The sequence below is a fragment of the Alligator sinensis genome, unplaced genomic scaffold (genome assembly GCF_000455745.1).
Source record: "Alligator sinensis unplaced genomic scaffold, ASM45574v1 scaffold505_1, whole genome shotgun sequence".
Lineage (NCBI taxonomy): Eukaryota > Metazoa > Chordata > Crocodylia > Alligatoridae > Alligator > Alligator sinensis.
The window spans coordinates 1,943,053-1,953,035 of NW_005841940.1; the positions used below are offsets into that span (position 1 = coordinate 1,943,053).

General features: G+C 42.1%; 1 long non-coding RNA gene across 1 annotated transcript; it reads left to right on the forward strand.

Moving 5' to 3' along the window:
- Positions 1-945: 945 nt before the first annotated feature.
- On the forward strand, positions 946-7,363 carry LOC112549608. Its single transcript, XR_003093111.1, has 3 exons — positions 946-1,311; positions 3,385-3,488; positions 7,049-7,363. It is a non-coding gene; the product is annotated as an uncharacterized LOC112549608 (long non-coding RNA).
- The last annotated feature ends 2,620 nt before the right edge of the window (positions 7,364-9,983 follow it).

The following is a 9,983-nucleotide window of genomic DNA, read 5'->3' on the forward strand; positions in this document are numbered from 1 at the left end:
TACACATATTACATTATCTTTAAAAGTGGGATGCAACCTGTGCTGGTGATACTACTGCCTTCAATATTGTCATTACTTGCAAGGTATAACTGTTTTAAAGGGAATTTTCAGTGGCCTTCAACAGTCTTGTAACAAGAAAAGTGATTCTGGAAAACTTCTCCATCAGTTTTTCCTAATACGTTAATTTTTATATATACTTTGAAACATGGAGTGTCCGAATAGCAGTTGTGGAACAAGAGGGAGGCAGAGATTCTTGCCCTATACAAAAAGCACGTTCTCTTCTTCCTAGTGCCCCCTCTCAAAAGTCATACAAACACATGCTATGGATATAATTGAAAGCTTTCAGGAAACAACTGAACTTTTAAAGTACATGGTTGGATCATGAATTTGGCCTTGAAGGCAAAGTGGGGAAATGCTAGTGTTTTTTTCCTGTGTCCCATCTAGCTGAGCTTGAGACTTCAAAGCAATCCAAAATGTGTTTAATTTAAACTTTATCCTGGTTCCAGTTCAAAAGGCACAATCCATTAATCATTGGGACTTAAAAGTTTGACAAGCATATTTTTAGTTAAAGATTTTGGAATCAATATGCTTTTAGTTTGGCAAGGACTGCTAAAGATCTTGGTATTTTCTTTATACATAACAATGTATTCTGTATTTGTATTTAGTATGTACGCCTTCAATTTGCCAATGTTGCCATGTTTTCTTCTTAAGTATATGTGAAATAAAGATTACAAATCTCCAACTGTGTGTTGTGTTGTGTTGTTTGAGAGAGAAGCCACACTACAAAATGAGATCTAGTTAAACTGTTTTATTCTGTCACCCTCACTTTCTTGCTTTCAGAAAGACTGTAAGGGAGAGGCTTGTAACACTATGTGACCTGAGTGCAAAATTGGAGACAGAGGGGGAACAGAAATTCCTGATACTTTGTGAATGTAGACAGGTGGGTAACAGAAATTCCTGATACTTTGTGAATTCTTCTTGCTATTTTAGCATAATAGTATAATGTAAAGCAACTATTCGAAAGATTTTTAATATTGTAGTAATATGTAACCATAGATTTTTCTGATAAAAATGTCTATTTGGGATTTTTGTTTTATGTTAGCTTGTTCTGAATTGCTGGTTTTGTGCTTGAATTAGATAACTTTTTTTTTTTACATTCCTACTTTTTCAAAATTCCCTTAGGGAATGGGAGCATCCATAGGGAGATGCAAGTAACTCAGAACAGCTCCACAAAGGGAATTCTTGCTTTGTAGCCTTTCAGTTCGTTGAGAGTGGAATCCCTTTACATAGCGGTACATAAGAATTCAGAAGGTAAGATTTGAATTTTATAAAATGGCATTGTTAAAAGAAATTTGAAGTGAGGCTTTAGAGTCTGGTAACAAATATATGTGATTAGTGTTTAGATAGCAACAGGGTCTTAAATACATACATTAGATATGCCTTATCACAAGAAGCAACCGTGTATCTCAGTGTGGCCTGGAGTATGTAATGTTCAATATTAGATAAAACAGAAATCAGATCAGTTCTTCCATTTTCCTAATTTTTCTCTAGAGGCAAGTACAGTTTAGCCAACAGACTGCTGACTCATCTGCTAAGCTTTTAATATTTGTCACTTTTTTTGGTGGCTCCTTTTCCCATATTTAGATTTTTTAAAATAAAACACCTGAATAATTTTTATTTTCAAATAGGTTTGTGTAATTACTATCCACACACATTGCCATACTACATAAAAGGGCTAGACCTTGTACAAATGTTTGACAGTTCTTGCCCCAAAGGCCTGCAATGTAAAAGACAAGTATAGAGTAGCAGCCACTATACAGTCACAATTGTTTAACTTACATTTAGCGTTCGCAGTGTCTCAGAAATATGATGACTAATGTTTAATTTAAATCTGAATAGTCCAGTCAAATTAATAATCCAATCAAATTAATAAACTGACCAAGAATTTGGTTGGGTAGAGCCATTTTAGCCCCTTCAGTTCAGTTTTGAGCTCATTGGGAAAGAGCCATCCTTATACCCTATTTAAAAACTTAGAACTATTTCATTCCAAAGAGGTTGGTTGGCCATTATGAAGGAAACAAGCAAAACTGTGTTTAAAAACTATGTCCTAAACTCTCTCTGGGCACATCTACATGTGCCGATATAAGGTGCATTAGCCATTTTTAAGGTGCGTTAAGGGCCTGGGTCTACCCGTATGCACCCTTAATGTGTCTTAAAAGTGGTGATTTTAGGCTATTCATGCCTAAATTTGATACCTGCAAAAAGCAGGTATCAAATTTAGGCATGAATAGCTAAAGCACCCTAATGCACATGTAGATGCACTAAAGTGCATTAACACTGTATGTCAACTGACTTGGGACTAACTTTAGTCCCAAGTCTGTCCACACACTGCATTAATGAGCCTTAGGGCACGCACATATAGACACATGCCAAAATCGCCTTAGGGAAATGCACCTTAAGTTTAGGCACATGTAAAAGCATGTGTAGACATGCCCTCTGTGTCCTAAATAAACTCTCCAGGTGAAACAGGCTAAAATATCTTAGGTATAATTTCATCCTATTTACACTGGTTGATAAAGCAGCATTCATAACTGAGTTGCCTGGAACTATGTGATACACGTATGGAACCTAAATCCAAATTGTTCCAAGATTTATATCAAAAGGAGCCAGTGGGGGGCGGAAAGTGGCTCTATAAAGAGCTTACCATATGATGATTCAGCAACCTGTTGACTAATTTTTACTCTACATCTAGAGAAAATGGAAGAACTGATTTGATTCCAGTTCTATTTCATCTTGAATATATTACACACACCAGTGCTAGGATTTGGTTTGGGCCAATCTTTATTTCAGATGTGATTACCAAATTGGATTTAGGCCATAGACATGGCTCTTTTGGTATGCCACCTCATTCCCACTCAAGTTAGTGGAAAAATGTGTTGATTTCTTGAGTTAGATCAAGCCCTTGTTCGAGGACGCTTTCTAGCAGTTATACAGCTTATATATGTCTTGGTTGAGTCTTAGAAAGTTAACTCAAAAGGAGTACCTCAGTTTCACAGCAGCAGCAGTTCTCTGTGAATTTGTAAGTAGAATGTGAAAAAGTACTCACATTTTGAAAATTTCAATTACATTTTTGGTTGTTAAAACATGTCTGCACAAATTTTTCATGTAGGCTTTGTTTTTAGAATAAGGAATTTTTCAAAAACAATATTAAAAATTAATTGTGGGTTTAAAAGAGTCCAGCATGCAGCAAAGCTCATTAGTTAAAAGTGTGACATACTGGTAGTTAACAAAAAGAGGAGGCATAGTATTAACATCAAACACTTTGATTGGTACACTGAGTTGCATGAGTTTTAAAACCTAACTTCCATTTTGTTCCTGATCAAGACTCTTGTGGTCCTACAGTGAAGGACTATTGAAAATCCTATGGCTAATTCCAGAGGGGAAATCCATATTAGGAGAAAAACTGAGAAATGTCAACAGTATAACAGGTTTTTATCACATTTGTGGGAAAATATTTTTGTGGTCACAGGATTAAGTTTTATGATTAGATGAGGTTTTTATATAGTAACTTGCTTAATAATACAGAACTTTCTACTAAATTCATATGAGATACTGAACCAAGGAGCAGTGTTTCTCAACCTTTTAAGTAGCCAGTACCCCCTCAGTTCTGAACATTTTAATAAGTACCCCAACATGCAGTTTTCCAGGGGATTTTATATTTACAGCCTAATATGTGCTATATGTTGGAAGAAGGGCTGCATATATAAGACTGTGATATGACAGATGTCTGATTTGGTGTGGATAGGGTTGCCACCTTTTACACCAGGGGTGCACAACTCAAGTATGTACCTGGGCTACAGGTGATGTTGCCCAAACCTAGGAGGGCTGAACCACATTAATACTGAGGAATTTATTTATTGGCTGAACCAAATTATTACTGGGGAGTTTAAAGCACCATGCAGTATGCGATGCACCAACTTTTTTGCCATAGTTTTGAGAAGAAAAGAGGGCAAGAGAGAGTGTGTTGGGGTACCTGTGTACACCCTGCCTGTCTCGTGTACCCCCAGAGGTACGCATACCACAGGTGGAGAAACTATGGTTTAAAGCATTACATTGTGTCTGTAGCAAAGCTGTTCAGTTTTTGTCCTGAGGTCCTGGTCCTACAGATAGCTTCATTGCAATGGGGATTCCTTAGAGACACAAGATTTTACCCTTGTTGGGTTCCTTGTAAGATTTGGGCATAACCTTGTTTTATAGAAACTTACTTTGTTATTTATATAGAAAGGACTATTAATAGCCAACCACTACTTGCATTATTCATAACTAGGGCCCTACCGAATTCACGGTGGGAGTGGACTGTGTGGCAGCTCCTTTAATTTTGCAAGTTTCCCCACTGATTGGAAGAGGGGTCCAGCCACTTGTTTCTGATCAGCAGGGAGGCTAAACCGTGGTTTTAAATATGAACCCATTTTTGCCTCCCAGTCAGTCAGCAGCAGGGCCACTGGGGACCCTCAAGCAATCAGCAATGGGGGAGGGCGCACAGGGGAACCTGTCAGTGGCTCTGCAATCACATCAGCCAACTCCCTCAGCACCCTCGGATGCATTGCATCTGGCCTCATGGACTTGTACATTTCCAGCTTTTCTAAATAGTCCCTAGCCTGTTCTTTCAGTACTGAGGGCTGCTTACCTTCTTCCCAAACTGTGCTGCCTCGTGCAGTAGTCTGGGAGCTGACCTTGCCTGTGAAGAGTGAGGTAAAAAAGACATCAAGTACTTCAGCCTTCTCATGACCTATCACTAGGTTGCTTCCACCATTCAGTGAAGGACCCACACTTTCCCTGATCATCATCACGTTGCTTTCTTGTTCCCCTTCATGAACCTTGCTAGCTGCAACTCCAATTGCACTGTGGCCTTCCTGATTTCATCCCTGCATGCCCCAGCAATATTCTTATGCTCCTCCCTAGCATGAACACCACATGCCTCCAGAGGCTGGGGGGCCATGGCAACTGCCTACAGGCAGTGGTTGCGGCGGTGGGAGTGTGGCAGTGGGGAGCGCCAACCAGCAGTCGGCAACCACCTGCAGACGCCACTGGCAGCAGTAATCAGGGACTGCTTGCAGATGCCACCGGCAGTGTTGGCGGTGAGGGGGACAGGGGGTAGCGAGCGGTGACTGCCCACGGGTGCTGCTGGCAGGGTCAGCAGCACTTTTTGCAGGGGGTGCACCACCAAACTCAGGGGGTGCACATGCATGCACGTGCACCCCCTGTGCATTGCCAATATTTCCTAGTCATCTGTCCAAGCTTTCACTTTTTGTAAGCTTTCTTTTTGTGTTTTTCAGCTCACCATAAAGTTCTCTGCTAAGCCAAGTTTGTTGCCTGCCATATTTGCTATTCTTCCTGAACATCGGGATTGTTTGTTCCTGCGCCCTCAGTAAGGTTTCTTTAAAATAGAACCAGCTCTTCTGGACTCCCTTCCCCCTCAGATTGGCCTCCCAGGGGATCTTGCCCATCAGTTCCCTGAAGGCATCAAAGTCTGCTTTTCTGAAGTCCAGGGTCCATACTCTTCTACTCTCCTTTCTTCCTTTGGTCAGGATCCTGAGCTCTTATCTTGTGGTCACTGCTGTCCAAGTTGCCATCTATTTCTACATCTCCCACCAATTCTTTTGTGTTTGTGAGCAGCAGGACAAGAAGAGCACAGCCCCTAGTTGGCCTCTCCAACATTTACACCAGGAAATTGTCTCCAATGGTCTCCAAAAACTTCCTAGATTGCCTATGCACTGGTGTATTGCTCTCCAAGCAGATGTCAGGGTGATTGAAGTCCCCCTTGACAACCAGAGCCTACGATCTGGAAACTTCCCGTTAGTTGTCTGAAGAAAGCCTCATCTACCTCATCCTCCTGGTCTGGTGGTCTATAGCAGACACCCAGCACAACATGACCTTTGTTGCTCTCCTAACCTTAACCCATAGATTTTCAACTGGCCTATCTCCAGTTTCATATTGGAGCTTTGAGCAACCATACAGCTCTTTTACATGAAGTGCAACTCCTCTTCTCCCCTGCCCGTCTTTCCTGAACAGTTTATACCCATCCATGACAGTGTTCCAGTCATGTGAGCTACCCCGCCAAGTCGCTGTTATTCCAATCACATCCTAGTTCCTTGACTGTGTAAGGACTTATGGTTCTCCCTGCTAGTTTCCCAGTTTTTGTGCATTTGTGTACAGACATCTGAGCCAATTACCCTACTTTATCAAACTCTTTTGTGACACAAAACCCTGCAAACCTCATTAAGCCCCATATTTACTTCCAGTCTTCCATTCTCTGCATACGGATTCCTCATGCCTTGAGTCAGACCTCTTCTCCTTTAGGTAGCTTTTCCTATAATGAGATCAGCCCATTCTTCAACATGGCCAACTATACCTAAGCCACACATTGTAAAGAAGCAGTGATCTTTATAGGCAAATATACAAAATAGTTTTAGCAAGATTTTGCTTTTTTGTGCTTCTAACATTCAAGGTTTAACCACTAAATGCCTTTAGTAATATAAAAATCATTTACTAAGTTAGACTTTCAAAACAGGAAATGTGCCCTTAAGTTATACATGCAAAATGATTGAAGGAATACTTAAAAGCAGGTTCCAGTGTTGTGTACCCAGACCAATATCATAGATTTCATAAACATTAGGGGCTGGAAGAGACCTCATGAGATCATTTGAGTCCAGCCCACCTGCCATAGGGGTCAAATGATCCTGGCAAGATAAACATCCAGACGCCAGATAATTAGCAAATTAACCACAGGATATTTGCCAAGTTGAACCGACTGAACCCATTTGCCTAACTCAGATCACTAGTGTCTAGTGTTGGACTGTCTCTCCTAAAGGATACTCACCCCACCTCAACTGTGGCTTCACTTTGCTTATCACTCCTCAGCATGATGAAAAATGGAACAGTACATTCAAACACTGTTGCTTGTGAACTATTAAATGCTGACATAAGTATGAATGATCATACGCATGTTGTAGAGAAACAGCTGTTGACTTGCTCTTTCATTATATAGAATTCACTGTTGTACAATAAAGGAACTGTTGAAGTTACAAGGCCCCAGCAAGAGGATGTCAGCAAGGATCAGATGATTTTCCCTTAGACACTACTCCCATTCTATTTTAAGGTGCAGTGAGAGGGCATCGCTCATTAACCTGGACAAGATCCACATTATGACAGGAGCTTGGCAACAAGAGAAACATGGAGGACAAAATGTAACTAACTCCTGACCCCCTTGTCACTTCTTGTGAGGGCTTATTATGGCCTCGACATACTGGGAATGTTGATGTAGAACGATGGAATTTCATCAGTTCATAATAAAATGTTAGTGCGTGGGTAGCTTGATCTAATGTATCATTATAACCCTTTGCTAGCAACAACACTGCCTTGGAGTTCCCCTTTTTTTGTTCAGCTGGGCGCGACCCAGCTTTCTGTATGATGCCTTGCCATTTCCAAAAAATGAACAGCTTGGTTTCCAGAAATGCTGAACACCAACAACATTGACTTAATTCAATTGGATGTGCAGGTGCTCATCAGCTCAGAGAATCTGGTCCTACAGGGATAAAAATCCAAGTCTAATGAAGGGAGTATGCTGTATGCCTTTACTCTCTCACTGATCTACTGCCTGCTGCAGTTAATGAGACAATGTCAGTAGGAAACTGAAGTGGGCCCCCAAAGCACATGCACTGTAACTGAGCGCTTTTGACTTTTAGTGCACTGTGAGGTATTTATTTTTGAAAAATATGATCCTGTCAACAGCTCTGTGAAGTTGTCTCCAGACTGTTATGTCTCTTCCTCAAGTTTCTGTCGTTTTTAGGAGGCTTAGCTGTGGGGTGGAGAACCTAAAATGGCTGGGGGGCGGGAGGGGGGGAAGGGGGAGGAAGTGGAAGAAACTCGAAAGTGATATATATAGGTATCACAGAAGTAAAACAGAAATATGTGCCTAAAATGTTTAATCAATACCAAAAAAAAAAAAAAATCTAGCAGTGAGAACACTTTTGAGCAAATTAGCTAAACTTTCCAATGTTTTAATTAAATTTTAATTTCTTAATAAGGAAGGCCCCAAAAGGCTGGATAAACTGAAGGGAAAATAAGGAAATTAGTCCTAAGAAAAATTGAGACTTTTTATAGGCTTTTTCATATACAGAAGTGAATCCAATTAAACTATGTTGATAAAGAGGGCAACTGCAAACATGAGACCCAATAAGAACTTTAATAACTTGGACTTGATCTGGTGACATCATTTACTACTTATTCCATTTTTTTTAAAGTTTGGACAGAAATCAGGCACTTTGTTTAAATAAGGTCTTGTACGGAATAAGTTTCAAAATAATTTATAAAAGAAAAGAGAATAAAAGCATTTAACATTAAATATTTCATAGATTTCATAGACATTAGGGCTGGAAGGGACCTCGGAAGATCATCAAGTCCAGCCCCCTGCCCAAAGGGCAGGAAGTCAGCTGGGGTCATAGGATCCCAGCAAGATGAGCTTCCAGTTTCATCTTGAAGGTGTTCAATGAAGGCGCTTGAACCACCTCCGGTGGCAGGCTGTTCCAGACCTTGGGCGCTCAGACAGTAAAGAAATTCTTCCTTATGTCCAGCCTGAAACGATCTTGTTTTTCAGGCTAAAGAGCCCCAGGGCTCTCAGCCTGTCATCGTAGGGTCTGCTTCCCTGACCTCTGATCATGCGCGTGGCTCTTCTCTGGACTCTCTCAAGCTTCTCCACATCCTTTTTGAATTGTGGAGCCCAAAACTGGACACAGTACTCCAGCTGCGGCCTCACTAAGGCCGAGTACAGGGGGAGAATGACGTCCCGGGATTTGCTTGAGAAGCATCTATGGATGCAAGCCAGCGTTTTGGTCGCTTTACTAGCCGCCGCATCGCATTGCAGGCTCATGTTCATCTTGTGGTCAATGATGACCCCCAAGTCTCTTTCTTCCATAGTGCTAGCCAACATAGCACTGCCGAGCCTATAAGGATGCTGCGGGTTTTTTTTCCCAAGGTGGAGAACCTTGCATTTATCGGCGTTGAACACCATCAGATTCTCGTCCGCCCACTTGCTGAGCCTGTCCAGGTCAGCCTGGATAACCTGCCTGTCTTCTGGTGTGGATGCTTTGCCCCAAAGTTTGGTGTCATCGGCGAACTTGGCCAGTTCTGATCGCTTCTGACTCCAGTGTCCACATCATTAATGAAGATGTTGAACAGTATGGGTCCAAGGACAGAGCCTTGGGGGACCCCACTGGTCACAGGACACCACGATGAGTGACTTCCATCGATTACTACCCTCTGGGTCCGACCCCGGAGCCAATTTTCCAGCCAGCGGATCGTGGAGGACCCAAGGCGACAATTGGCCAGTTTCTCCAAGAGGCGATCATGGGACACCAGATCGAAGGCTTTTTTGAAGTCAAGATATATGACATCAATCTCTTCTCCCTTGTCCAGGTGATAGGTCACCTGGTCGTAGAAGGAAATGAGATTGGTCAAGCAAGACCTACCCGCAACAAACCCGTGCTGGCTATCCCTTAAGATGTTGGCGTCGGCCAGTCCATTAAGGATGGCCTCTTTAATAAACTTTTCTAAGATCTTCCCTGGGATAGAAGTCAGGCTGATGGGCCTATAGTTAGCCGGATCCACTTTCCTCCCTTTCTTGAAGATAGGCACCACATTGGCCTTCTTCCAGTCTTCGGGCACTACACCAGAGCGCCAAGAGTTTTCAAAGATCCGTGCTAGAGGCTGGGCTATGATGCTCGCCAGCTCCTTGAGTACCCTGGGGTGAAGACTGTCAGGGCCAGCTGACTTGAAGGTATCCAGCTTCTCAAGATGTTCCTTCACAAAGTCAGCATTAATGGAGGGCAGGGGATCACCCTCACCCGGACTTCCCGGCCCTGTAGCGGGCATGGGCGTCCCATGGGACTGATGAAAGACTGACGCAAAGTACCTATTTAATAGGT